This window comes from Budorcas taxicolor, chromosome 2 (genome assembly GCF_023091745.1).
Source record: "Budorcas taxicolor isolate Tak-1 chromosome 2, Takin1.1, whole genome shotgun sequence".
Lineage (NCBI taxonomy): Eukaryota > Metazoa > Chordata > Mammalia > Artiodactyla > Bovidae > Budorcas > Budorcas taxicolor.
Window position 1 is genome coordinate 119,253,609 of NC_068911.1, and position 25,420 is coordinate 119,279,028.

A 25,420-nucleotide genomic window follows, 5' to 3' on the forward strand; every position below is an offset into this window, starting at 1 on the left:
CCTGATAGTTCCAAGATGGTTACTCATTTTTGTACCTTGCAGTATGTTTCTACAACCAGCAGGTTTGCTCTGGGATTTACACAGAAGTAATTGTCTTGAGGCTTAGCATCCCTTGCTCTCCTGATACAGCAGCTTGTTGTGAGCAGCCTGCCAAGGAGAATGGCACAGCTGTGTGCAATCTGGGATCACTGTGTGAGCTCTGGGGATCCCATGACACCCTAGAGCCATCTGGAGAACCAAGGGAGTGCCAGGGAATTAGCAAATTTGGACACAAGTCAAAGCAAGCAACTTAAAAGAAGGCCAAACTTTCTCAATGTTCTCTTTAGAAGGTGATGGGGAAAGTGCTGATTTGGAGTCAAAGTTAAGCTGAAATTACCACTTTATGTCTTAAAATATTTATTATCTTAGACAAATAACTTGTCTATTCTTACTCTCTTGACCCATACAATGCAAGAGAATAATGTGCATGTAAATCTCCCAAATTCATATGAATGTTTAATGTTTCATTTCTCCTGACTTTATCACCAAGACACAACAGTGTCTTCAGGTCAAATTCAAGCAGGGAAAATTTAGTGCTTATGTTTTCTTTTTACAAATAATTAGCATAAAGCCTCACTCCCCAAAATAAGCCATAATCCTGTCTCTTATGTAAGGGTTGTGTTAGTGATTTCCTTCCAAAGAGAATAGCAGGAAAGATAGAAGGGGAGAGAAAAACTTCACAGTGGAGAAACCTGACCAACAAATACTACCTCAAGCCAGTGAAGTCATCCTGATGCAGTGTGCACTTGACATGGGGTGTTGAAAATGACAATTTACCTCTGTGACCTTGCTCAGCAAAACCCTTAACCCCAATTTAACCTTCGGATAAATAGAAAACTGATTGAAATTGAGGGAACACTGTGCAAAATGCTCCTCAAAACTGTAAAATTCATCAAAAACAAGGAAAACCTACAGATGCCCAAGAGGCACATGAAAAGATGCTCAATATCACTAATTATTTGAGAAATTTGAATCAAACCTGCCATGAAATATCAGCTCATACCAGTCAGAATGGCCATCATTAAAAAGTCTACAAACAATAAATGGTGGAGAGAGTGTGGAGAAAAGAGAGCCCTTCTACACTGTCGGTGGGAATGCAAGCTGGTGCTGCCACTAAGAAGAACAGTGTAGAGATTCATCAAGCATGTGTGCTGAGTCATGTCTGACTCTTTGTGACCCTATGAACTGTGGCCCACCAGGCTCCTATGTTCAGGGGATTCTACAAGGAAGAATACTGGCATGGGTTGCCATAGCCTTCTCTAGGGGATCTTCCCAACATAGGGATGGAACCTGCATTTCCTGCATTGGCAGGTGGATTCTTCACTACTGAATCACCTGGGAAGTGCTGGAGTTTCCTTAAAATCCTAAAAATAGAGTTATTATATGATCCTGCAATCCCACTTTGGGGCACATATCCAGAGAAAATCATAATTCCAAAAAATTAATGCACCCCCAGCCTTTACAGCAGCATTATCTATAATCACAAAGACATGAAAGCAACCTGAAAGTCCAACAGATGACTAGATAAAGAAATGTGATACCTATATACAATGATCTATTACTCAGCCATAGGAAAGAATGAAATAATGTCTTTTGCAGCAACATGGATAAACCTACAGATTATCATATTCAGTGAAGTAAGTCAGACAAAGACAAATATATGATATCATTTAAATGAAGAATCTGGAAGGTCTCCTGTAGAAAGAAATGGCAACCCACTCTAGTTTTTTTTTGCCTGGGAAATCCCAGAGGAGCCTGTCAGGGTAGAATCCATGGGATTGCAAGAGTCAGACAACACTTGGTGACTAAACCACCACTACCAAAAGATCATACAGATTAACTTATTTGCAAAACAGAATGAAACCTACAGACATAAAAAACAGATGTATTTTTACCAAGGGGAAAGGGGAGGGGAGGGAAAAATTAGAAGTTTGGGATTAACATAAAAATATTGCCATATATATAAAATATATAAATGACAGGTAGCTGCTGTATAGAACCGGGAACTATATTCAATATCTTGTAACAACTTAGAAAAGAATCTGAAGAAATATGTATAACTTTTGTGTATATGTACACTTTGCTGTACACTTGAAGCTAACACACCATTGTAAAATAACTATACTTCAATTAAAAGAAAACAAAACATATAAGCTTTGTAAAGGGAAAAAAAAAAAAGCAAAAACAGGAATGTCTGAGAAACTTTCACTATTTAGAGGAGGCTAACCCTGGTACCTGGATGGAATCTTAGGCCAGAAAAATGACATTATGTGAAAATTAGAGAACTCCAAATAAGGTGGCTCAGATGGTAAAGTATCTGCCTGCAATGTGGGAGACCCAGGTTTGATTCCTGGGTCTGGAAGAAGGGAGTGGCAACCCACTCCAATATTTTTACCTGGAGAATTTCGTGGCCAGAAGAGCCCGGCAGACTATATTCAATGAGGTCTCCAAGAATCAGACATGACTGAGAGACTAACACTTTCACTTTCAAATAAGGTCTGACCTTTAGTCCATCATAATGTGTTAATATCAGTCATTAGTTGTGGCTCACATGCCAGTAACATAAGATGCTGATAGTAAGGGCAACTGTATGTGACATATACAGAACCCCTCTGTACTACTCTTTGAAGCTATTCTGTAAATCTAATAATATTACAAAATAAAAAAGTTTCCTTAGAAAGTCAAATATAGAAATTCACAGTAAGAGAAAATAGTACATGGTGTGATCCCATTTTCCTCTCTTACCATGACTAGCCTGGTGAACATTAGATCAAAAATAAGTTCTTACAGATTTATTATATTTGGACAATCAATTTTGTGTAATGATACCTCATTAAAATGAGTTTTTAAATTGAAACGCTCTTCCTAAATGTTACTTACCAAAACTTTTTCTAAAACTGATTTTGTGTAGGCGTAGTCTACAATTCTTTTGAGGAAAATAAAATCTAGGAATGCTTTGTGCACATTCTCAGTTGAATTTAGGTTCTGCTTCATGCAAAATTCTGTGAGCTTCTTAGATGAAGTGATAATGAGAGTCATAATATCACAGTGACAGGTCATTTATACTTGATGAATTTATCCTCTTGAAATTTGGTACCAAAAAAATTTAAACCTGGGAAAAATTTGCCAAAGCAAATATGTATAGTGTCTGAATAATATGGGGGTCTTTGAGCCAAATGAATTCTGGTCAAAGGAATTTGGGGAAGATGTGAAGAATATCATTTGTCTAATTTGCCCAGTGTGCTAATATTTGCTCTATGGATTTGTGAGAGAAATGGACTATAATGTAAAATAAAATTTACTTTCCTCTTTACTAGGTCTACAGTTGGAATGCAGAGGAGAGGTATTTAATTACCCCAGAGTCATAGTATTTATGTATTGATATTACAAATCCAATTTATGTCCATTCAAGGGACTGAGCAGGGGTCAGAAACAGCTGGATTTAAAGTCAAATTCTAATACCTGAATGATATTTTCAATTTGCCCAACTTTGGGAAACCACACTTTCTTTTCTCAACATGAAGATTAGAGCAAACACTTAATGCACCAGACACATGGGAGTTACAAAACAAATATTAGTTTCCCTTACTTCTAGTTCCATTTTCCAGAATCCTCTTCCCCATCGAGACAAAACCATCACAACTGCAACAAAAAGAAAATCCACTTATTGTGAGGGAAAGTCCAGTTTACCCACAAAATATTTACCCATTTTTGTTTATTCTGCACATTTTTCTACCAACAAGAAAAATAATTGGCACAACCTAAACATTATTTGAATTGTAATGGGTATGGTAACTTTGTCTCTCTTCAGTAGAAAATGTTCTGTATTCTGATTTCTAGCACAAGTTGTCACATGTAGCAGAACTGAAAAAATTGGAGTGATTGTACTTATTAAGATTCTGAGACTAGGGAGACTATATAATACATATTTTCCATTGCTAATGAGGCATACTTGAGTCTTTGTTCCATTTAATTCAGTTTTATTTTTTAACTGCAAAAAGAAAAAACAAAAAATCATCCTCAGAAAGCAACCACTATGACCAGGTTAAATAGTTTCTTGTTATGGTATAATCTGCTAAGCTCCACAATAACTGATTTACTTAGAAAAAAGTCTCTGCATTTATTTCAAGATGATATCCGAAATATTTACATCTGTTTTGGTAAGTTCCACTCTTCTGAATTTGCTTCCACAAGACTACTTCAATTCATCTTTCCTTAAGATTCTTTATTAGCTCTTAGAAGTGTATACCAAATAAATTCAAGCACACTTTAGCAGACCCTTCAAGGTTTTCCATCATTTGCTTTCCTCTTAAATGTCATCTCCTTCCAGTTGCCCATTTGCAATTCATGTTCTAATAGTAGTAAACTATATAAATATTCCCAAAGTTCTATGTTGAGTCTATTCATAAGCTTATCTTTATCTGTTGTTAATGAACACTCTCTCCTGTTTAAAGAGCCCTTATAACTTCTGTTCAGTTTGGGTGTCATGTTTTTCACAAAATTGTAAACATCAAAATTTGGATGGATATGCTTTTTGCTTTATCTACATCCATAGAATAATTTTTTTATTTCTGCTAACATACTCAAATTATTAGCTAAAATAAAATTTAACTGCCAACTATTAATTGAGGATTAGTTGAGGATAGAAATTGTGTTCTTTCATTGTTTAATTTGTAATGGCTATTGATATACTTCCCACATATGGTATATGATCACATTTTTTCAGTTGGATAATTTGCCACCCATCTCAATCTTGAGGTTGATCACCCATAACAGCTATGACTCCATTTGATTAATTATTATAATGACTCCAAAATTATTATTATTGTCATTTTACAAATAGAGGATACTAAGGCTTGAGCGATGCTAATTATGTTATACAAGAAAATGTTGTTCAAAACATTATTCAACTTCAAAACCCATGCTTTCAATACATATATTATTGCAGGTCCATTGTTCAAGTAAAATCATTTTTTCTTTTTATTTAAGTATAGTTCATTTATAATATTGGTTTAGTTTCAGGTGTACAGCACAGTGATTCAGATATATGTCTCTCTCTTTTCATATATATATGGAACATGTATTTTTTCATATATATATTCCTCTGAAAAGAAATATGCATATGTACTCTTTCCACATCCTTTTCCCTAATAGGTTATTACAAAATGTTGAGCATAGTTCCCTGTGCTATACAGGAGGTCCTTGTAAGTTATTTATTTTATATAGGTAGTTGTTCAATCACTAAGTCATGTCCAACTCCTTGCAATCCCCTGGACTGTAGCCTGCCAGGTTCCTATGTCCATGAGGTTTTCCAGTCAAGAACACAGCAGTGGATTGCCATTTCCTTCTCCAGAGGATCTGCCTGACTCAGAGATTGAACCTGCATCTCCTGAAGTAGCAGGCGCATTCTTTCTCACTGAGCCATTAGGGAAGTCCATGTATCAGTTCAGTTCAGTTCAGTCGCTCAGTCGTGTCCGACTCTTTGGGACCCCATGAATCGCAGCATGCCAGGCCTCCCTGTCCATCACCAACTCCCGCAGTTCACTCAAACTCACGTCCAACGAGTCAGTGATGCCATCCAGCCATCTCATTCTCTGTTGTCCCCTTCTCCTCCTGCCCCCAATCCCTCCCAGCATCAGAGTCTTTTCCAATGAATCAACTCTTCACATGAGATGGCCAAATACTGGAGTTTCAGCTTCAGTATCATTACTTCCAAAGAAATCCCAGGGCTGATCTCCTTCAGAATGGACTGGTTGGATCTCCTTGCAGTCCAAGGGACTCTCAAGAGTCTTCTCCAACACCACACTTCAAAAGCATCAGTTCTTCAGTGCTCAGCTTTCTTCACAGTCCAACTCTCACATCCATACATGACCACTGGAAAAACCATAGCCTTGACTATGCAGACCTTTGTTGGCAAAGCAATGTCTCTGCTTTTCAATATGCTATCTAGGTTGGTCATAAGTTTTCTTCCAAGGAGTAAGCGTATAGTAGTGTGTATGTGTTAATCCCAATCCATTAATTCATTCCTCCCCCCCATTTCTCTTTTGGTGACCATAAATTGGTTTTCTATGTCTGTGAGTCTCTTTCTGTTTTGTAGCTAAGTTAATTTGTATCATTTTATTAGATTCCACCCAGAAGCAATATCACAAGAAACATTGCAACAATTTATGCCAGAGAATGTTTTGCCTATGTTCTTTTCTAGAAATTTTATGGTGTCACATCTTACATTTAAGCCTTTAGGCCATTTTAAGTTTGTTTTTGTTTATGGTGTGAAGGAGTGTTCTAACTTCATTGATTTACATGCAACAGTTCAGCTTTCCCAGCACCACTTGCTAAAGAGACTGTCTTTTCTCCATTGTATATTCGTGCCTCTTTTGCAGAAGATTAATTGACTTTGGGTGTGTGGGTTTATTTCTGGGCTCTCTATTCTTTTCCATTGATCCATATGTCTGCTACAGTATAGTTGGCATTTATCTTTAGGTTCCTCTTGGCTGTGGCAGTTTCTCAGACTTTACTTAATTTTAATGACCTTGACAATTTTACAGAGTACCGCTGGGAAATTTTGTAGGATGCCCTGCTATTAGATTTTGTCTGACTTATCAAAAATGTCCACCTTCCTAAACTGTCTTATTAAGCTATTTGATTCCTAGCTCAGTCATGTCCATGGGACGTCAAGGACTGTAACCCACCACCAGGCTCCTCTGTCCACGGAATTCTTCAGGCAAAAATACTGGAATGAGTTGCCATTTCCTTCTCCAGGGGATCTTTCCAACCCAAGGATCAAACTCATGTCTCTTGCATTACAGGTAGATTCTTTACCATCTGAGCCACCAGGAAAGCCCTTAAAAAAGAAAAAAAGAAAAACTCTAAAGAGGCTCCTCTGTCCATGGAATTCTCCAGAAAAGGATACTGAGGTAGGTAGCTGGTATTCCCTTTTCCAGGGGATCTTCCCAACCCAGGGATTGATACCTGGTCTCCCACATTGCAGGCAGATCCTTTACCATCTCAGCTACCAGGGAAGTCAGTTAAGCTATTACAGTTTATCAAAGCTTGTTTAGAAGAAATACATTCTAAATTATATGGTTGATGTTATAATTATAAGCCTGCTGCTAAGTCTCTTCAGTCGTGTCTGACTCTGTGCAACCCCATAGATGTCAGCCCAACAGGCTCCCCTGTCCCTGGGATTCTCCAGGCAAGAATACTGGAGTGGGTTGCTTATTTCCTACTCCAATGCATGGAAGTGAAAAGTGAAAGTGAAGTTGCTCAGTTGTATCCGACTCTTAGTGTCCCCATGGAGTGCAGTCCACCAGGCCCCTCCATCCATGGGATTTTCCAGGCAAGAGTACTGGAGTAGGGTGCCATTGCCTTCTCTGAATTATAAGCCTGGGGCCAGGCAAATCAAGAAGAACTAGCAAAAGAATAAGTGATAGAATGTTCAAAAGCTGAGACCCCAAACATTATAAGACCAAACTAAGTGTATTGCTTACCTCTGTAATGGAAAAAATGACCTTGCAAAACTTCAGCAGTATGGAAGGAAAGGGATGGCTAGAGAGAGAGGTACTGATTGGGATTGGGTGTGCATCAGGATACAATAACTCAGAACTGGTGGAAGCCTCAAGGGAAGGATTTTGAGATAATGGATAGAAATAATCTTAGGGTACAAACTATCTGTAGATATTTTCCACTGAAGAGTTGGCGGGTCTTTTGGAAAGTTTCTGTAATAATTAAGACATTTACCTGAAGGGGGAGGTGGGGAGATAGAATAATAGAATAAAGGCACTGCTTCCTTTTCCTCTGTGTAACCATCTAATCTAAAAGGATAATGAAGAACAGAAATATAAGCTTATATTTAATGCATCTAAGAGATATCCATGAAAACCATTTAACATTCACTATATACTTTCATATACTAATAATAGTTGCTAAGAAATCAATACAAATGATGTTAGGTAAATATTCATGAAATAAGAAATCATAGTGAAACAATGAACATCTTTGACAAAGATGATCCCAAAGCATGGATATAAGAGGTTGAGGAAGACATAAAGGAGCAAATAAAGAAGTAGAATTAAGTGTACACATTGAAAACATAATAAAAAACATGAAGAAAATAAACGAATTATAAAAGACTACTTTATTCTATTCTAATCACATGAATTAAAATTTAAAACACTGGATTAAATGAAATAATAAAATTTAATAGAAAAATTAACAAAACTAATAAAAAGATATATTAGTGCAAATATTACCATGGATGAAAATGATTTTATTTCAAAATCCACCCCCTAAAATCATACTGCCCAGAAGAGTCATACAGGTATTCTTTCAAATGTTTGAAAATAGATATTTTCAAAGATTGTTAACTTTACAATAACGTGAAAAAGTAAGGAATTCTCTTCAATATACTTTTGATGCTAACAAATTTCAAAACACAATAATATATGTACAAAAGAGAAAACTCCTCATAATTTACTGAATGAAAATATACTAAAGAAAATATTAGTAAACATAGATTAGTGGCATGTTTAGAAATAATACTCCTTTCAAGAATGGATCATCTATATTTTTGGCAGTTTGTCATAATATTTTAACTCAAAACTTGGACAAAAGAGAGAAAATAATCATGTGCTCATCTCTTTAATTACTAAAAAGTTTTGATATGGCATAACTTAATTCCTTGAGAAAGAAAGTCTCAATAATACAGGGATATTATAAAATAGAAATAAATATCAAATGTGATTTGATACAGATCTGCAACTGAGTTACTAGTCACTATTCACAAACACTCCTCTCTCTTATTCTCACTTTGAAAAATTACATAAGACTTTTTTGAAGGCCCTGCTTATGAAACACAGAAATCTACCAAGAAATATCTCCTTTCAAAGTAATTTGAAAAGTCCTTGTTAACAAAGGATTCACAGAATTCAGGGTAACTCACCTTCTTAAGCTTGAAGGAAATTCTTTAATTCAGAAAACAAAGGGAGAATACTGAGACTTTGGAACCAGGTCCACAGCTTCCTATTCAAATAGTCTTGTTGTGGTTCTAGATAATATCACTACTTTGCCAAGTAATTCACAGTGGGGAGAGGTCATTTTGAATAGATGAAAAATCTGACTTCTTGAGTAAAAAGAAAACACTCTTTCATGATTTTTTAAACACAAGGATAATTCCAATTCTGATTTTTTTTTTTTTTTTTGCAGTTATGCAGTCTACTTGACCCAACTTAAGGAAGAAAACTATAGAAGTCAGCATGAATAGTGGAAAAGCTGAGTAAACGAAGAGTCACTCTGATAGAAATTTATTGTTTCCACTACACCATTCAGGTATGACATAAACCAAATCCCTTACGATTATACAGTGGCAATGAAATATAGATTCAAAGGATTAGATCTGATAGACAGAGTGCCTGAAGAACTATGGACAGAGGTTCCTGACATTGTGCAGGAGGCAGTGATCAAGAACATCCCAAAGAAAAGGAAATCCAAAAAAGGCAAAATGGTTGTCTGAGGAGGCCTTAAAATAGCTGAGAAAAGAATAAAAGTGAAAAGCAAAGGAGAAAAGGAAATATATAAGCATCTGAATGCAGAGTTCCAAAGAATAGCAAGGAGAGAAAAGAAAGCCTTCCTCAGCAATCAATGCAAAGAAAAAGAGGAAAACAACAGAATGGGAAAGACTAGAGATCTCTTCAAGAAAATTAGAGATACCAAGGGAACATTTCATGCAAAGATGGGCTTGATAAAGGACAGAAATGGTATGGACCTAACAGAAGCAAAAGATATTAAGAAGAGGTGGCAACAATACACAGAAGAACTGTACAAAAAAGATCTGCACAACCCAGGTAATCATGATGGTGTGATCACTCACCTAGAGCCAGACACCCAGGAATGTGAAGTCAAGTGGGCCTTAGAAAGCATCACTATGAACAAAGCAAGTAGAGGTGATGGAATTCCAGTGGAGCTATTTCAAATCCTAAAAGATGATGCTGTGAAAGTGCTGCGCTCAATATGCCAGCAAATTTGGAAAACTCAGCAGTTGCCACAGGACTGGAAAAGGTCAGTTTTCATTCCAGTCCCAAAGAAAGGCAATGCCAAAGAATGCTCAAACTACCACACAATTGCACTCATCTCACATGCTAGTAAAGTAATGCTCAAAATTCTCCAAGCCAGGCTTCAACAGTATGAGAACGGTGAACTTCCAGATGTTCAAGCTGAATTTAGAAAAGGCAGAGGAGCCAGAGATCCAACTGCCAACATTCGTTGGATCATCAAAAAAGCAGGAGAATACCAGAAACATATCTACTTCTGCTTTATTGATGGTGTCAAAGCCTTTGACTGTGTGGATCACAGCACACTGTGGAAAATTCTTCAAGAGGTGGGAATACCTAACCACCTTACCTGCCTCCTGAGACATCTGTATGCAGGTCAGGAAACGACAGTTAGAGCTGGACATGGAATAACAGACTGATTCAAGATTGGAAAAAGAGTACATCACGGTTATATATTGTCACCCTGCTTATTTAACTTATATGCAAGTACATCATGCAAAATGCTGGGCTGGACGAAGCACAAGCTGGAATCAAGATTGCTTGGAGAAATATTAATAATGTCAGATACGTTGATGACACCACACTTAGGAACAGAAAACAAAGAACTGAAGAGCCTCTTGAAAGTGAAAGAGGAGAGTGAAAAAGTTGGTTTAAAACTCAGCATTCAAAAACAGAAAATCATGGCATCCTGTCCCATCACTTCATGGCAAATAGATGGGAAACAATGGAAACAGTGAGAGACTTTATATGGGGGGGGGGGGGAGGGGGGAGGTGGGCGGTGGCAACTGCAGCCATGAAATTAAAGACACTTGCCCCTTGAAAGAAAAGTTATGACCAATCTAGACAGCATATTGAAAAGCAGAGACATTATTTTTCCAACAAAGTTCCATCTAGTCAAGGCTGTGGTTTTTCCAGTGGTCACATATGGATGTGAGAGTTGGACTGTGAAGAAGGATGAGCGCCGAAGAATTGATGCTTTTGACCTGTGGTGTTGGAGAAGACTCTCAAGAGTCCTTTGGACTTCAAGGAGATCAAACCAGTCCATCCTAAAAGGAAATTGTTCCTGAATATTCCTTGGAAGGACTGATGCTGATCCTGAAACTGCAGTCCTTTGGCCACCTGATGATAAGAACTGACTCCTTGGAAAAGATGCTGATCCTGGGAAAGATTGAAGGCAGGAAAAGGGGACTACAGAGGATGAGATGGTTGGATGGCATCACTGACTTGATGGACATGAGTTTGAGCAAGCTCTGGGAGTTGGTGATAGAAAGGGAAGCCTGGCATGCTTCAATCCATATGGTCACAAAGAGCTGGACATGACTGAACAAATGAACTGGACTTAAGAAGGTTGTTTTCAAGTGTTTTGCTTTCAAGCATCAATTTCCTTCCAGATGTCTATGTGTGGAATGTGGATGCAGTGGGAATATAGGGAGGGAGGATTCACAAAGGAAGCACAAAGTGACCATTTTAATGGAGACAGAAACTCAAAGGAAGTTGGTTGCAGACTCCAGAATTTGGGACCATGATGATGGGGTGATAGCACACTGAATTGTGTAGGGATTTGGACTTTCTCTGGAACATGCACCCTGAAATCACACAGTTGGAGCTTGACTCTCAGCTTGCTCATTTATCAGCTGTAAGAATCCATACAAATTATTCAACCTTTTGGAGCATGATTCCTCTTTTACTACATAAGGTTAATAAACCTAATGATCTCAGAAAGATGTTCAGAATATAAAATGAGCAAACAATAAAACATCCGGCACAAAGCACTAGGGATGTTGGTAATAATTGTGTCCGGGCATCCTTTTAAGGATTGAGTTTCATAGAATGTGGGTGGTCAGATGGAAGGCATTGTAGTTGAAATTGAGAATCTCAGAGAAATGTATCTAACATTATGTATTATGCTTCTCAGGTATTCCTTTATAAAGATTCAAATAGCATGGTATATGTAAAAGCACAGAAAGCATTGTAAATCGTACTATGAATAAAAGATTTCATTATAAACAGCTACAGTTCAGTTCAGTCGCTCAGTCGTGTCCGACTGTTTGTGACCCCATGAATTGCAGCACGCCAGGCCTCCCTGTCCATCATCAACTCCCGCAGTTCACTCAGACTCACATCTATTGAGTCAGTGACGCCATCCAGCCATCTCATCCTCGGTCGTCCCCTTCTCCTCCTGCCTCCAATCCCTCCCAGCATCAGAGTCTTTTCCAATGAGTCAACTCTTCGCATGAGGTGGCCAAAATACTGGAATTTCAGCTGCAGCATCATTCCTTCCAAAGAAATCCCAGGGCTGATATCCTTCAGAATGGACTAGTTGGATCTCCTTGCAGTCCAAGGGACTCTCAAGAGTCTTCTCCAACACCACAGTTCAAAAGCATCAATTCTTCGGTGCTCAGCCTTCTTCACAGTCCAACTCCCACATCCATACATGACCACAGGAAAAACCATAGCCTTGACTAGACGAACCTTTGTTGGCAAAGCAATGTCTCTGCTTTTCAATATGCTATCTAGGTTGGTCATAACTTTCCTTCCAAGGAGTAAGCATCTTTTAATTTCATGGCTGCAATCACCATCTGCAGTGATTTTCGAGCCCCAAAAAATAAAGTCTGACACTGTTTCCACTGTTTCCCCATCTATTTCCCATGGAGTGATGGGACCAGATGCCATGATCTTCGTTTTCTGAATGTTGAGCTTTAAGCCAACTTTTTCACTCTCCTCTTTCACTTTCATCAAGAGGCTTTTTAGTTCCTCTTCACTTTCTGCCATAAGGGTGTTGTCATCTGCATATCTGAGGTCATTGATATTTCTCCCGGCAATCTTGATTCCAGCTTGTGCTTCCTCCAGTCCAGCGTTTCTCATGATGTACTCTGCACATAAGTTAAATAAGCAGAGTGACAATATACAGCCTTGACGTACTCCTTTTCCTATTTGGAACCAGTCTGTTGTTCCATGTCCAGTTCTAACTGTTGCTTCCTGACCTTCATACAGATGTCTCAGGAGGCAGGTCAGGTGGCCTGGTGTTCCCATCTATTGAAGAATTTTCCACAGTTTTTTATGATTCACACTGTCAAAGACTTTGGTGTAATCAATAAATCAGAAATAGATTTTTTTCTGGAATTCTCGTGCTTTTTCGATGATCCAACGAATGTTGACAATTTGATCTCTGGTTGTCTGCCTTTTCTAAATTCAGCTTGAACATCTGGAATTCATGGTTCACATACTTTTTAAGCCTGGCTTGGAGAATTTTTAGCATTACTTTTCTAGCGTGTGAGATGAGTGCAATTGTGCGGTAGTTTGAGCATTCTTTGGCATTGCCTTTCTTTGGGATGTGAATGAAAATTGACCTTTTCCAGTACTGTGGCCACTGCTGAGTTTTCAAAATTTGTTGGCATATTGGGTGTAGAACTTTCACAGCATCATCTTTTAGGATTTGAATTAGCCTCTGAAACTTACTGAAATTAAAAAGATTACTAGGAAACAGCATGAATAGGAGACCCAACTACATGATTAATATATTCATGCTCCTTAACAATCAGGGAAGTGAATGTCAAAACCATTGTAATTTATAACCATATGGTTCCCATATTGGCAAATAGATAAATGAACAAAAGATTGACAATACCAAATTATAGAAAGATTACAGAATGTTCATTTTCCTAACTGGCATTATAAACAGAACTAAAGAAGATTTCCACATTATCTGCTGATGTTAAAAATAGCATATACTCTGATAAAGCAGTTTCACTTTTAGATTATTAAAGATGAAAATATGCACGTATTTCAAAATACCTGTGCTAACACATATAGTGTGGCATTTTAACAATATCTGAAGAAAACAGGAACTCAAACATGTGATCAGAGTAAAAAGGTTAGTTTATGGTATGTATATATATACCATGGTATACAGCTTTGATATGAACTTATTGCAATCATTTAATACATGGGAATAAAAATGGGTATTAGAAAGATCATGCTGAGTAAAAGAAGCCTGGCACAAATAAATACATAATATGCTTTTCCTATGATACAATGATAAATACTACAACGATGACAGTGAGAACAAAAATGTAGGCTTATGGATGGATGTTTCATCAGCAAAATTTTGAAGAATTAGAAGTTGTTTCAGTAAAAGCCAGAATCTGATAAATTTTTACAATGAGTGAAAGACAATACTAAGAAGGGATGTGAAGGTGGCCTCTAGGGTAAGGTCTCCATGAGGCTAAATGTAGGTGGTGATTACATGGCGATTCATTTAATAGCAAAACACATCACACACTTTTGTCCTATTTACTTGCATGTTTTGTTTTTCTCAATGAAGAATTAAAAGCAATATTAACACACATACATATATATGCATGCACAAATGAAAGAACACAGTGTGATATCGTACGTGCTGCTTCTTTGTCTGAAGAGCAAGTCTATGGAGAGGAGGAAGAAAAGGTATTTACTTATAAAGTCACAGGAGGAACAGAGGAGTGGAAGGTGGAGGACTTTGGAAAGGAGTAGTTGATTGTTCCTCAAAGGAGTCAGTAGAGAAGAAGGCAAGTAGAAATGGTAAGTCTTAGGTTAAAACAGAACATCAAAACACACAGAGCATCTACAGGTGAGACTGGAGATAGCCATTAGCAGGCTAAGTGTGATGTGTGATGGCCTGAGTTAGAGCCAGGTTTCCTGTGTAATAGGCTATTTTCTCCATTCAATTCACTTAATAGATTCTTCCCAAATAGGGAAAAAACCATGGGGAGAGTGAAAACTTCTCTAAAACATTTTTTTTTTTTGCAATGCATTGAACCACATCTGCATGATTCTTCTATACATTAATCCTGCAAGAAACAATGGTCTCCACAAAAAAATACACAGTCTTGTCTCATTTATTGTTTGAAAATTTTATTTTTATATTCATTTATTAAAGTAATATAAATTTAAAAATACAGGAATATATACTATATACATCACCCCACCCCAGTACTCTTGCCTGGAAAATCCAATGGACGGAGGAGCCTAGTGGGCTGCAGTCCATGGGGTCGCTAAGAGTCGGACACAGCTAAGCGATTTCACTTTCACTTTTCACTTTCATGCATTGGAGAAGAAAATGGCAACCCACTCCAGTATTCTTGCCTGGAGAATCCCAGAGACAGAGGAGCCCGGTGGGCTTCTGCCTATGGGGTCGCACAGAGTCGGACTCGACTGAAGCGACTTAGCAGCAAGAGCAGCAGAATACTATATACATATGGATCTTATGCTTTTAAATATTTTTCTTATACAGGATAACTTATACTTCATGGATAATTTTTGTACTAATTTTATTTTTTTTATTTACTAGAAACATTTTAATTGGAAGATAATTACTTTACAATGTTGTATTGGTTTATGCTATACAACAACACGAAACAGCCTTAATTGCATATATATGTGTATGTGTATACATATATATGTATGCATATCCCCTCTCTGTTGAGCCTCACTCACCACTCCCATTCCATCACTCTCAGTCAGTTCAGTTCAGTTCAGTCACTCAGTCGTGTCCAACTCTTTGGGACCCCATGAATCACAGCACGCCAGGCCTCCCTGTCCATCATCAACTCCCACAGTTCACTCAGACTCATGTCCATCGAGTCAGTGATGCCATCCAGCCATCTCATCCTCGGTCGTCCCCTTCTCCTCCTGCCCCCAATCCCTCCCAGCATCAGAGTCTTTTCCAATGAGTCAACTCTTCGCATGAGGTGACAAAGTACTGGAGTTTCAGCTTTAGCATCATTCCTTCCAAAGAAATCCCAGGGCTATCTCCTTCAGAATGGACTGGTTGGATCTCCTTGCAGTACAACGGACTCTCAAGAGTCTTCTCCAACACCACAATTCAAAAGCACCAATTCTTCGGCATTCAGCTTTCTTCACAGTCCAACTCTCACATCCATACATGACCACTGAAAAACCATAGCCTTGACTAGACGAACCTTTGTTGGCAAAGCAATGTCTCTGCTTTTCAATATGCTATCTAGGTTGGTCATAACTTTCCATCCAAGGAGTAAGCATCTTTTAATTTCATGGCGGCAATCACCATCTGCAGTGATTTTCGAGCCCCCAAAAATAAAGTCTGACACTGTTTCCACTGTTTACCCATCTATTTCCCATGAAGTGATGGGACCAGATGCCATGATCTTCGTTTTCTGAATGTTGAGCTTTAAGCCAACTTTTTCACTCTCCACTTTTACTTTCATCAAAAGGCTTTTTAGTTCTTCTTCACTTTCTGCCATAAGGGTGGTGTCCTCTGTGTATCTGAGGTTATTGATATTTCTCCCGGCAATCTTGCTTCCAGCATGTGCGTCTTCCAGCCAAGCATTTCTCATGATGTACTCTGTATGTAAGTTAAATAAGCAGGGTGACAATAGACAGCCTTGACGTACTCCTTTTCCTATTTGGAACGAGTCTGTTGTTCCATGTCCAGTTCTAACTGTTGCTTCCTGACCTGCATATAGGTTTCTCAAGAGGCAGGTCAGATGGTCTGGTATTCTCATCTCTTTTAGAATTTTCCACAGTTTATTGTGATCCGCACAGTCAAAGGCTTTGGCAAAGTCAATAAAGCAGAAATAGATGTTTTTCTGGAACTCTCTTGCTTTTTCAATGATCCAGCAGATGTTGGCAATTTGATCTCTGGTTCCTCTGCCTTTTCTAAAACCAACTAGAACATCTGAAAGTTCACGGTTCTCGTATTGGTGAAGCCTGGCTTGGAGAATTTTGAGCATTACTTTACTAGCATGTGAGATGAGCGCAATTGTGCGGTAGTTTGAGCATTCTTTGGCATTGCCTTTCTTTGGGACTGGAATGAAAACTGACCTTTTCCAGTCCCTTGGCCACTGCTGAGTTTTCCAAATTTGCTGGCATATGGAGTGCAGCACTTTCACAGCATCATCTTTCAGGATTTGAAATAGCTCCTTTGGAATTCCATCACCAAAACTAGCTTTGTCCATAGTGAGGCTTCCTAAGGCCCACTTGACTTCACATTCCAGGATGTCTGGCTCTAGCTGAGTGATCACACCATTGTGATTATCCGGGTTGTGAAGATCTTTTTTGTACAGTTCTTCTGTGTATTGTTGCCACCTCTTCTTAATATCTTCTGCTTCTGTTAGATCCATACTATTTCTGTCCTTTATCGAGCCCATCTTTGCATGAAATGTTCCTTTGATGTCTCTAATTTTCTTGAAGAGATCTCTAGTCTTTCCCATTCTGTTGTTTTCCTCTATTTCTTTGCATTGATCATGGAGGAAAGCTTTCTTATCTCTTCTTGCTATTCTTTGAAACTCTGTATTCAGATGCTTGTATCTTTCCTTTTCTCCTTTGCTTTTCACTTCTCTTCTTTTCACAGCTATTTGTAAGGCCTCCTCAGACAGCCATTTTGCTTTTTTGCTTTTCTTTTCCATGGGGATGGTCTTGATCCCTGTCCCCTGTACAATGTCATGAACCTCCGTCCATAGTTTATCAGGCACTCCATCTATCAGATCTAGTTCCTTAAATCTATTTCTCACTTCCACTGTATAATCATAAGGGATTTGATTTAGGTCATACCTGAATTGTCTATTGGTTTTCCCTACTTCAATTGGAGTCTGAATTTGGCAATAAGGAGTTCATGATCTGAGCCACAGTCAGCTCCTCGTCTTGTTTTTTTTTTGACTGTATAGAACTTCTCCATCCATCACTCTAGATCATTACAAAGTGCCAAGTTGGACCACCTGACTTATAAACCAGTTTCCTGTGAGTTATCTATTTTACACATGATAGTGTATACATATCAATCCTATTTTCTCAGTTTGTCCTTCTCATTCTTTCCCCAGCTGTGTCCATGTCTGTTCCCTACATTTGCATCTCCATTACACCCCTGTAAATAGGTTTATTAATACTTTTTTTCTAGAGTCCACATATATGTGTTAATATATGATATTTGTTTGTCTCTCTCTGACTTATTTCAATCTGTATATTAGGCTCTAGGTTCATTCATCTCACTACAACTGACTCAAATTCATTCCATTTTATATCCAGGTAATGTTCCACTGCTTATACATACCAAAACTTCTTTATCAATTCATCTGTTTATATATTCATCTGTTGCTTCATCAAGGTTGCTTCCATGTTCTGGCTATTGTAAGTAGCATTGCAATGAAATTTGGAGTACATGTGTCTTTTTGAATTGTGATTTTCTCCAGGTATATGTCCAGTAGTAGGATTACTGGGCTATATCGTAGTTTCATTCCTAGTTTGTTAATAAATCTCCTTACTGTTCTCCATAGTGGTTATATCAATTTACATTCCTACCAACAGTACAGTAGGTTTCCCTTTACTACACATCTTCTCCTGCATTTATTGTTTGAATTTTTTTTTTTTTGATGATGGCCATTCTGATTGGTGTGAGATACCTCATTGTAGTTTTGATTTGCACTTCCCTAATAATGAGCTATATTGAGCATCTTTTTATGTACTTATTGGCCATTTGTGTCTTTGGAGAAATGTCTGTTTAGGTCTTCTGCTCATTTTTTGATTGGGCTGTTTGTTTTTCTGATATTGATTTGTGTGTGCTGTTTATATATTTTGGAGATTAATCCTTTGTCAGTTGCTTCATTTGCAATTATTTTCTCCCAGTCCAAGGGTGTATTTTTATAGTTTTTTGTTTGTTTGTTTGTTTTCTTTGCTGTGCAAAGCTTTTAAGTTTAATTGGATCCCATTTGTTTATTTGTGTTTTTATTTCCATTACTCCAGGAGGTGGATCAAAGAGAATCTTGCCATGATTTACATAGAGGAGTGTACTGCCTAAGTTTTCTTCTCAGAGCTTTATACTTTGTGGTCTTACATTTAGGTCTTTAATCCATTTTGAGTTTATTTTTATGTATGATGTTATAAAGTATTCTTATTTCATTCTTTTACATGTAGCTATCCAGTTTATATTTGCACCAGTTATTGAAGAAGCTGTCTTTTCTCAATTGTATATTCTTGCTACCTTTGTCAAAGATAAGTTGCCCATAGGTGTGTAGATTTATCGCCAGGCTTTCTATCCTGTTCCATTGGTCTATATGTCTATTTTTCTGCCTGTGTCATGATGTCTTGATGAGAGTATGTTTGTATTAAAGTCTGAATTCAGAAAGATTGATTCCTCCAGCTCCATTTTCCTTTCCCAAGATTGTTTGGGCTATTCAGGGCCTTTTGTATTCCACACAAATTGTGAAATTATTTGTTCTATTTCTATGAAAATTGCCACTGGGAATTTGACAGGGATTGCATTGAATCTGTAGATTGCTTTAAGTAGTATAGGCATTTTGACAATATTGATTCTTTCAATCTAAGAACATGGTATATATCTCCATCTGTTTGGTTGTCACTGATTTCTTTCATCAGTGTTTTATAGTTTTTTGCATACACATCTTTTGTCTCCTTAGGAACAGTTATTCTTAGGTATTTTGTTATTTTTGTTGTAATGGTAAATGGGATGTTTTCTTAATTTCTTTTTCTGATTTTCATTGTCAGTGTATAAAATTGTAAGGGATTTCTGTGTATTAATTTTATATCCTGTGACTTTACTAAATACATTGATCAGATGTAGTAATTTCCTGGTGACATCTGTAGGGTTTTCTATGTAAATAATCATGTCATCTGCAAACAGTGAGAGCTTTACTTCTTTTCTAATCTGAAATCCTTTCTTTTTCTTTTCTGGTTGCCCTGCGTAGGACTTCCAAAACAATATTGACTAATAGTGGTTAGAGTGGGCACACTTATCTTGTTCCTGATCTTGAGGAAATGCCTTTAGTTCTTCACCATTGAGAATGTTTGCTTTGGATTTGTCTTGTATTGTTTTTATTACATTGAGGTAGGTTTTTCTATGCCAATTTTCTGGAGAGTTTTATCATAAATGGGTGATGAGTTTTGTCTAAAGGTTTTCTCTACGTCTATTGAGGTGAACATATAGTTTTATCTTCCAATTTGTTAATATGGTGTATCCTATTGATTGATTTGTGTATATTGAAGAATTCTTGCAACTCTGGGATAAGCCCCATTAATCATGGTGTATGATCCTTTAAAGATGTTGCTGGATTCTTTTTGCTAAAATCTGTTTTAAGATTTTTGCATCTATACTTATCAGTGACATTGGCCTGTAATTTTCTTTTTTTGTGCTATCTTTGATTTTGGTGTCAGGGTGATGGAGGCCTTGAAGGATGAGTTTTCCTTCCTCTGTAGCTTTTTGGAAGAGTTTGAGAAGGATAGGTGTTAGCTCATCTCTAAATGTTTGGTAGAATTCTCCTGTGAAGCCATCTTGGCCTGTGCTTTTGTTTGTTGTAAGTTTTTTTTTTTTTTGTCACAGCTTTTATTTCAGTGTTTGTGATTAGTCTGTTCATATTTTCTACTTCTCCCTGGGTCAGTCTTTGAAGGTTGTACTTTTCTAAGAATTAGTCCATTTCTTCCAGATTGTCCATTTTATTGGCATGTAGTTGCTCATAGTAGTCTCTTATGATCCTTTGTATTTCTGCATTTTCTGTTGTAAATTATTTTTCATTTTTATTTTACTGATTTGATTCTTTTCCCTTTTTTTCTTGATGAGTCAGCTAATGGTTTGTCTATTTTTTTTAATCTTCTGAAAGAAACAACCTTTAGTTTTATTGATTTTTCTATTGTTTCCATCATTTCTTTTACATTTATTTCTGCTCTAATCTTTATGATTTCTCTTCTTCTACTGACTTTGAGTGTTATTGTTCTTTCTTGTCTTCTTTCTCTAGTTTTATTAAGTCCAAGGTTAGGTTATTTATTTGATATTTTTCTTGTTTCTTGAGGTAGGCTTGTATTGCTAAAATTAAATTATTTGAAAGTTTGGAAGTGGTATTTCATGTTTTTTTAAAATTTCTACTTATTTAAATTACTGGAGGTCATAGATCATTTCATATGTTATTGAATATTGATATTTCCTAATTAAAATGGAAAATTTTTTACTTTGTCCACTTAACTAATTGGATTATTGATGCTTTTTTCTCATAGACTCATATAACTTTTGAAAAATAATCATCATTAGCTTGGAATCTTTATTCTTGATGATTTTGTGATAAACTTATCCTAAGTTTGGTTAAGCAAACTCTCATTTGTCTATGTGAACTCATTCAAATTTGCTAATGATTTATAATTATAAAATAATACCACCAGTTGCAGAAAACATTAATGAAATAACACAACTTTTTGTAAAGTCTGATTTCAATTCTTAAAACCTATTCATAATCACATCATTCCAGAATAAGGAGATATTATAAGAAATTTTTTTATGGTGTGGGAAAAGGAATAAAATATGCTAAGTGATGATAAATACAGATTTAATGATACAATGCTCTTCACAGGTAGCTATGGAGACTGTAAGCGATTATCCAAGAATACACAGCCATAAAATATAGGCCACTTAATAGTAGTAGTGTTAGTCACTCAGTCATGTCTGACTCTTTGTGACTGAATGGACTGTAGCCCACCAGTCTCCTCTGTTTCTCCAGGGGATCCCTACAAAGGGATAAAATTCAGGTCACCCACATTGCAGGCAGATTCTTTACCACTGTGCCACCTGGGAAGTCCAAGAATATACAACCATACAACACATACCACTTAGCCAGATCTAAAATAAACCAGCTTCTTAACAACTGCCATGTGAACATTGTAGCCCTTCTTCCCTCTAAAAGTGACCTAATCTCACATGAAAACAACTGTTATAGGCAAATCAGAAAACCAGCTTTGTGACCAAAAACAAAAGCCAAAAGAAAAACAGCAATTCAGTGGTTAGTCAGTGAAATCTGATGTCGTTCACTGCACTGCTTTTCTCTTCTTACTCTTGTTTATTTTGTCCCTCTTCTTCAATCCATGTCAACTCTCAAGAGATTTGTATGTCATCTGACGCTTATTTATCTTTGGAACTCTCCACAGTGCTGATCTTTTCCCATCAGTAGCTTTTAACAGACACTTGTTATCTGAGCACTCTAAGCCCTTCACAAAACCTTTCCTTGGAATGGGTTTAATTCAACATCAGATTTCTTCAGGATGATGAACATGACACCTGACAACCAGTACTTCTGAAATAGCCTAGTTAGCCCCATTAGGAACTGGAACACAACAAGCCTATCCTTGTTAGGTAACCCCAAGTCCCCTTGCCACTGCATCAAGTCCCAGTCCCTACTGCAAAAGGAGACAGAGATGCCAATGATGGTTTAGTCACTCATTGATTTCTGACTCTTGCAACCCCATGGGCTGTAGCTTGCTAGAATCCTCTCCATGGGATTTTCCTGGCAAGAACACTGGAGTGGGTTGCCATTTCCTTCTAAAGGGGATCTTTCTGACCCAGAAATACAACTCGAGTCTCCTACACTGAAGGTAGATTCTTTACCAGCTAAGCCCCAAACAGCATCAATCTTTCATCCCTCCAGCTCTCATATAACTTTTTTATATGGTAGAATATTTTTTCTGTATTTATTCATTCATCATCTAGATGTTTGAACCATTACTTTCCTTTCTGATTTAACCATCTTCTTTGAAGAATTTCTGTTTCCTAAGATTTGATAATGATCCATTTCATTTCCATCTATTTTATTCTGTAAACTCATAGTGTGACATCAAGAGACAAATGATTCATTTCTTATTATTAAAAAGAATATTTGTACTTCAACTTTTCTACTTTTTTCTCATGGATACACACACACAAATGTTTTGTAATAATATGATACTTGGCTACTGAGCTTGTACTTTTAAACATTGATATAGTCGTTGGGAAAATATGAAAATTATTCAACTTTTTCACATTTATTTTGTGATTTACTTTTGCTTTTATCTTGAATACCCATAAAGAATACTTTAAATTTTTCAATTATTCAATCCCCTTAATCCAAACTTGTTCTGCTATAACTAGAATATATGTTTTCCTTTTTTCTTCTCCTTGCCAAAACAAATGCTTTATCTTCATCACATGAAGAAGATGTGATGTGATTTCCTTATCTCCTAGGAAAAGGAGAAGTGTGCTAATTTGCTCTGCTTGACCTTTATATATGAATCTTTTCTGATGAGTAACCTGTTATAATATCTTCTGAGGGAAGACTTCTTCCACGTACATTGATGAAAAATTTCATCCAGTCAACTATCAAGCTAAAAGCTCTTTAAGTACTCTTTATCCTACTACCTATTAGGTACTATTTACTAAATGATGTAAGCAAATAATGTCAGTAATGAAGCTGAAACTCCAATGCTTTGACCACCTGATGCGAAAAACTGAGTCATTAGAAAAGATCCTGATGCTAGGAAAGATTGAAGGCAGGAAGAAAAGGGGACGGCAGAGGATGAGATGGTTGGATTGCATCATTGACTCGGTGGACATGTTTGAGCAAGCTCTGGGAGTTGGTGATGGACTGGGAAGCCTGGCGTGTTGCAGTCCATGAGGTCTCAAAGAGTCAGACACGACTGAGTGACTGAACAGAACTAAATTGACTGAATAATGTGCTACTAATTCTAGCCAGCTTTCAGGTGTCAGTTTTCTTTTTCCCAGTTTCTAGATGAAAAAAAAAAAAAAAAAGTTACCAAAAAGTTAGTAATTAGCCTGAATTGATAGGTGGAAGTGTAAAGACTCAAATACAATTCTCCTACCACTGAAAGTGAGAGTTAACCACCCAGTCATGTTTGATTCTTTGTGACCCCATGGACTGTAGCTTGCCAGGTGTCTCTGTCCATGCAATTCTCCAGTCAGAAATAGCGGAGTGAGTAGCATTTCCTTTCCTCAGGGGATATTCCTGACCCAGGGATCAAACTTGGGTCTACTACATTACAGGCAGAGTCTTGACCATCTGAGCCACCAGGAAAGCCCATAGCTTCCATACGAGGATGTGTCTTACATCTAGAGGTATCGCCTCATCTACTTCAAAGTACACATAAATGAGAACCCGAAATAACTGAGAATACATGTCAAATACCCAAGAATGCATTTCTATCACTCTGTCCCAGGCCATTGTAATACAGCAGAATAGAACCTGATAAACACACCATGAGCTGTTGACCTCTCGAAATCTCAGTGCTGTGTTCCACACATGGCTCTAGAGATGCAGACCTGTTAATCACAATATTCTCCATCTCAGAGCCTGTGTGTGTGTTAGTCACTCACTTGTGCCTGATTCTTTGTGACCCTATGGACTATAGCCCACCAGGTTCTTCTGTCCATGTAATTCCAGAAAAGGAATATATTAGATTGCTGCAAAAGTAATTGTGGTTTCATTGTTCAACTTTGCCATTTGATACTGGAATACATTCTTAAATAAATGTGATTATGTTATACATTATTTTACTGTGCATTTCTCACTTTTTTTTTGATAGTGACTTATTACTTGCTGTTTTCTTGATATTTATTTTAGACTATGGAAATGATATTAAGACAGAAAGCAAATTCAAGTGATTTTTTAAAATTCAAGTTCAACATGAGGTGTAAAGCAGCAGAGACAGCTTGCAACATAAACAATGCATTTGGCCCAGGAACTGCTAATGAACGTATAGTGCAGTAGTGGTTTAAGAAGTTTTGCAGAGGAGACAAGAGATTTGATTTTGAGGAGCAGAGTAATTGGCCAATGAAAGTTGACAACAACCAGTAGAGAGCAATCATCAAAGCTGATCCTCTTACAACTACACAAGAAGTTGCCAAAGAACTCTACTTCAACCATCTTATGGTCATTCAGCATTTGAAGCAAATTTGAAAGGTGAAAAAGCTCAATAAGTCAGTGCCTCATGAGCTGACCATTGTAAAAAATCCTTATTTTGAAGTATCATCTTCTCTTATTCTATGCAACAACGAACCATTTCTCTATCAGATTGTGACATGCCATGAAAAGTGGATTTTATAGGACACCTGGAGATGACCAGCTCAGTAGTTGGAGCAAGAAGCTTCAAAACACTTTCCAAAGCCAAACTTGCACCAAAGAAAGGTCATAGTCACTGTTTGATGGTCTGCTGCTGATTTGACCGACTATAGCTTTCTGAATCCTGGTGAAACCATTACATCTGAGAAGTATGTTCACCAAATCAATGAGATGTATCAAAAAAATGCAACATCTGCAACCAGCATGGGTCAACAGAATGGCCCCAACTCTTCTCCAGGACAATGCTTAATAGTGAGTCACAAAACCAAATCTTCAAAAGTTGAACAAATCGGCCTATGAAGTTTTCCACATCTGCCATACTTAGCTGATCTCTTGCCAAACCAACTGTCACTTGTTCAAGCAAATCGGCAACTTTTTTCAGGGAAAATTCTTCCACAAATAGTAGGAGGCAAAGAATGCTTTCCAAGAGTTCATCAA